This window comes from Geotrypetes seraphini, chromosome 2, assembly GCF_902459505.1.
Source record: "Geotrypetes seraphini chromosome 2, aGeoSer1.1, whole genome shotgun sequence".
Classification (NCBI taxonomy): Eukaryota; Metazoa; Chordata; class Amphibia; order Gymnophiona; family Dermophiidae; genus Geotrypetes; species Geotrypetes seraphini.
The window spans coordinates 14,342,548-14,348,547 of NC_047085.1; positions in this window are offsets into that span (position 1 = coordinate 14,342,548).

The window sequence follows — 6,000 nt, forward strand, 5'->3', positions numbered from 1 at the left end:
GTTTGCGAGACACTGAGTTAAAAGGTCCGTATGCGGTAGCAGGGTGAGTAACATATGTGGATTGAGTGAGTGGCCGATCCTTGAATATTGGCTTTCTGGGATGGGTTCTGCTCTATGAAATATTGGAGTTCTGTTCTTATCTACCCGCATACAATCGTTAGAAGGCCTACTGAATTTCGGGAAAGCAATAAAAGCTCACCTGTTCCCCAATCAAATTCCCCCAAAGTGCCCGACCCTCCACTGTCTTGAATCTTTGTGCTTCGTCCTATGTCTGACCATGCCACGTTTTCTCATATAATGTTCTTCCACGCTCTGTCATACTGTTTGCTGCATTAGGTTTGCCACCCTACCATGCTTCAATCTCTCAAGTCACGTCTGCCACATCTGTTCCATGTCTGTTCCACATCTGTTCCATGTCTGTTCCACATCTGCCACATCTGTTCCATGTCTGCCACGTCTGTTCCACGTCTGCCACGTCTGTTCCATGTCTGTTCCACATCTGTGCCACGTCTTCCACATCTGTTCCATGTCTATTCCATGTCTGTTCCACGTCTGTTCCATATCTGTTCCATGTCTGCCACATCTGTTCCATGTCTGTTCCACATCTGTTCCATGTCTGTTCCACATCTGCCACATCTGTTCCATGTCTGCCACGTCTGTTCCACGTCTGCCACGTCTGTTCCACATCTGTGCCACGTCTTCCACATCTGTTCCATGTCTATTCCATGTCTGTTCCACGTCTGTTCCATATCTGTTCCATGTCTGCCACATCTGTTCCATGTCTGTTCCACATCTGTTCCACATCTGCCACATCTGTTCCATGTCTGCCACGTCTGTTCCATGTCTGCCACGTCTGTTCCACATCTGTGCCACGTCTTCCACATCTGTTCCATGTCTATTCCATGTCTGTTCCACGTCTGTTCCATATCTGTTCCATGTCTGCCACATCTGTTCCATGTCTGTTCCACATCTGTTCCATGTCTGTTCCACATCTGCCACATCTGTTCCATGTCTGCCACGTCTGTTCCACGTCTGCCACGTCTGTTCCATGTCTGTTCCACATCTGTGCCACGTCTTCCACATCTGTTCCATGTCTATTCCATGTCTGTTCCACGTCTGTTCCATATCTGTTCCATGTCTGCCACATCTGTTCCATGTCTGTTCCACGTCTGTTCCACATCTGTTCCATGTCTGTTCCACGTCTGTTCCACATCTGCCACGTCTATTCCATGTCTTCTATGCTGGGTTTCATCATTCACGCTTACCTTACCAATTTTGCCAAGTGTTGTCGTACTACGTTACCCGTGCTTTGTAATACTAGGCTGACCAGACTATTTCTCACCCTACCATGCTTGTCATATTATGTTTTGCCATGCTTTGTTAACTCTGCTTTGCCATCTCTGTCAGACAATGTTTGCCATGCTATCTCCTACCATACTGGGTCTGAGAGTGTGGCGCAGGGGTTGGAGCTGTAGCCCCCTGGTTGTGGGTTCTGACTCACGCTGCTCTGTGTGACCTTGGACAGGTCACTTGGTCTCCCCAAAGCCCCAGGTATATTAGATAGATTGTGAGCCCACGGGGACAGACAGGTGAAAATGCCCAAACTCGCGGCCCCCACAGCTGCTATTTTGTGGCTCACGGGTCTTGTACCCAATCTCGCACTCTGGGCAGGAAGAGAGGTGCTGGCGTCAGTTGACTTGCAACTTCCTGCTGCCGTCGCGTATGCCGGGACTCATACAAAACTGTCATTTCTTTAATAAGACATTAACTATTTTTTTCTGTGGCCTTCCAAGTACCTACAAATCCAAAATGTGGCCCTGCAAAGTGTTTGAGTTGGAGACCACTGATATAAACCTGGGAGAACGGTATAGAAAATTGAATGAATGAATAAATAAATAATACCAGTTCTTCTATTCTAACTTTACCTACATGTAATTATTTCAAGGATGGATAGGAAAATAGAAACCAAACTAACTTGTGCAGGAATTACAGAATGAGACAGTAGAAACTTATATTACAATAACAGAGTCCATGTAGATTCAATCATGTTGAAACAAAAGAGATTTGAAAATCTTCCTCAATCGAAAATATTGCCCGCAAGGACACAGTCCTAAAGGAAGCTGGTTCCAGAAACTAGCCAAAGAAAATGACCTAATAGATTCCACTTCCTTAACCACAGGGAATTTCAATTCTTTCTTTCTTTTTTCTGGACAAAGAAGTATGTTTTAAGCAATTTCCTGAACCGTAAAACATTTTCACCGAGGCGTATTGCTCCAGGTATCTCATTCCATAAAACTGGACCTGCAAACGAAAAGAGTTTCTAGAAAGAGGACTCGTTTGGGCCGCGGCGGGAGCGGACTGCTGGGCAGGGTGGACCTAGGGTCTGACCCGGCAGAGGCACTGCTTATGTTCTTATAAATCAAGTAACTGAAAGAACCTGCCTGTCACCCCTAGTTTGAATTTTCTGCTTTTGAATTTTGCATTCTACACTTTTGAATTTGCCCAGGGTAAGAAGGTGGTTTACTAAGCTGCGTTAGGGCTTTAACGCGCGGAATAAGGCGCCTACATTGCTCCGCGCGCTAGACCTTGACGCCAGCATTGAGCTGCGTAGCGCGTGGTAATTTCCTGTGTGCGCTAAAAACACTAGCGCACCTTAGTGAAAGGAGCCCTAAGTTTAATAAATCTGTAATAGAAGACGCTCATTCCATACAGAGGGCGTCTGATAGACAAATGACAAATCCCAATGGCTAAACAGCTTAGCTCATTTCACAGATAGGCACTGAATGGAAAATGATTTACACAAAGAGTGACTAGAGAGTTGCACGGGGACAGAAATCCCACCCATCCCCGCCCGTCCCAGACAGGATCCTCTCCATCACCACTCGTCCCGGTCAGGATCCTCTCTGTCCTCACCCGTCCCCGTCAGGATCCTCTCCGTCCCCACCCGTCCCCACCAGGATCCTCTCCGTCTTCACCCGTCCCCGTCAGGATCCTCTCCGTCCCCACCCGTCCCCACCAGGATCCTCTCTGTCCTCACCCGTCCCCGTCAGGATCCTCTCCGTCCCCACCCGTCCCCACCAGGATCCTCTCTGTCCTCACCCGTCCCCGTCAGGATCCTCTCCGTCCCCACCCGTCCCCACCAGGATCCTCTCCGTCTTCACCCGTCCCCGCCAGGATCCTCTCTGTCCCCACCCATCCCCGTCAGGATCCTCTCTGTCCCCACCCATCCCTGCCAGGATCCTCTCTGTCCCCGCCCGTCCTCGCCAGGATCTTCTCTGTCCCCACCCGTCCCCGCCAGGATCCTCTCCGTCCCCACCCATCCCCGCAAGGAATTACCTCCATCCCCGCCCGTCCCCATAAAAAGCAGCAATTACTTCTGACAGGATCATCAATTCCACAGTTTCTTTTGTGTTTGTGCTGCTGTTTTCCTTGTGGAATCTCTTTGGTGGAACCCTTTTTTTGTTTTCTGTCCAGGTAATTAACTTATAAACCCCCTCTTTTACTAAGGCTGACGTGTCCATTATATTATATGGACGAATCCTGCTTCCAAAGCCTTCCATCCCCGTGGGAGTCCCATGGGCCAGAGGGTCCCCGTGGGAGTCCCGTGGGTTAGGGGGGATTCCCGCGGGACCCACGATCCCTATTCCCATACAGACCTCTAAGAGTGACCTCACCTGCCTAGTGATAAAGAAATTACAACTACCACGTATTGAAGTGTTAAACCATAAACGATTTTAAATATTAATACACACAATTTATACTGTATTCTAGCTATCACTGGCAGCCAATGCAATTTCATAAAATACAGAGTTATTTTATCAAATTTAGAAATGGAGAAAATTACTTTTAGAGCAATAATCTGCACCCTTTGTAATTTTCATAAGAGATACTCAGAACAACCCAATGTAGACAAATGTAAAGTATTGCATGTAGGAAGCAGAAGCCCGAGGTACAGCTATACGATGGGGGGGATGTTATTGAGTGAGAGTACCCAAGAAAGGGACTTGGGGGTAATTGTGGACAAAGCAATGAAGCCGATGGCAAAGTGTGCAGCAGCCGCAAAGAGAGCGAATAGAATGCTAGGTATAATCAAGAAGGGTATTACAACCAGAACAAAAGAAGTTATCCTGCCGTTGTATCGGGCGATGGTGCGTCCGCATCTGGAGTACTGCGTCCAATATTGGTCGCCATAATTAAAGAAGGATATGGCGATCCTCGAGAGGGTTCAGAGGAAAGCGACACGTCTGATAAAAGGTATGGAAAACCTTTCATACGCTGAGAGATTGGAAAAACTGGGACTCTTTTCCCTGGAGAAGAGGAGACTTAGAGGGGATATGATATAGACTTATAAGATCATGAAGGGCATAGAGAGAGTAGAGAGGGACAGAAAGAGAGAGAGAAAGGGAGACAGAGAGAGAGAAAGAGCGATAGAAAGAAAGGGAGAGAGACAGAAATAGAGAGCAAGAGATAGAGAAAGATTGGAGAAACTGGGTCTCTTTTCCCTGGAGAAGAGGAGACTTAGAGGAGATATGATAGAGACTTACAAGATCATGAAGGGCATAGAGAGAGTAGAGAGGGACAGAAAGAGAGAGAGAAAGGGAGACAGAGAGAGAGAAAGAGCGATAGAAAGAAAGGGAGAGAGACAGAAATAGAGAGCAAGAGATAGAGAAAGATTGGAGAAACTGGGTCTCTTTTCCCTGGAGAAGAGGAGACTTAGAGGAGATATGATAGAGACTTACAAGATCATGAAGGGCATAGAGAGAGTAGAGAGGGACAGAAAGAGAGAGAGAAAGGGAGACAGAGAGAGAGAAAGAGCGATAGAAAGAAAGGGAGAGAGACAGAAATAGAGAGCAAGAGATAGAGAAAGATTGGAGAAACTGGGTCTCTTTTCCCTGGAGAAGAGGAGACTTAGAGGAGATATGATAGAGACTTACAAGATCATGAAGGGCATAGAGAGAGTAGAGAGGGACAGAAAGAGAGAGAGAAAGGGAGACAGAGAGAGAGAAAGAGCGATAGAAAGAAAGGGAGAGAGACAGAAATAGAGAGCGAGAGATAGAGAAAGATTGGAGAAACTGGGTCTCTTTTCCCTGGAGAAGAGGAGACTTAGAGGGGATATGATAGAGACTTATAAGATCATGAAGGGCATAGAGAGAGTAGAGAGGGACAGATTCTTCAAACTTTCTAAAAATAAAAGAACAAGAGGACACTCGGAAAAGTTGAAAGGGGACAGATTCAAAACCAATGCTAGGAAGTTCTTCTTCACCCAACGAGTGGTGGACACCTGGAATGCGCTCCCAGAGGACGTGATAGGACAAAGTACGGTATTAGGGTTCAAGAAGGGATTGGACAATTTTATGAAGGAAAAGGGAATAGAAGGGTATAGATAGAGGATTACTGCACAGGTCCTGGACCTGTTGGGCCGCCGCGTGAGCGGACTGCTGGGCACGATGGACCTCTGGTCTGACCCAGAAGAGGCACTACTTATGTTCTTATGTTATGAGGGGGTGCTGAAAAGTTCTCAGCCCAACCCATCAACTTCCTAAATTCTGAGCGTTATTTGGCCAATGTAGCTGAAAAGAGTGTCATCATATTTTGTTAAGTTCCAATTTGTAGAAACGAAATTCTATGTTTTGACATTGTTTCAGATCATTGATTAAACTATATCCACGTCATTCTTTCCTTGGTTGGCCTGAGAACTTTACATCACCCCCTCATAGCAACATTCCAGAGTTAGATTGTGATGTCACAATGCCTCATTCCACCAATGCCTAAGAGCCAACCTCATCAGTGATGTCACAATGGTTTGATAAGAATAGCCATACTGGGTCAGACCAGTGGTCCATCTTGCCCAGTATCCTGTCTCCAACCATGACCAATCCAGGTTACAAGTACCTGGCAGAAATGCAAATAGTGCGAGGGAATGCTGAAAAGTTCTCAGCCCAACCAACCAACTTTCTGAATTCTGAGCGTTATTTTGCCACTGGAGCTGAAAAGAGTATC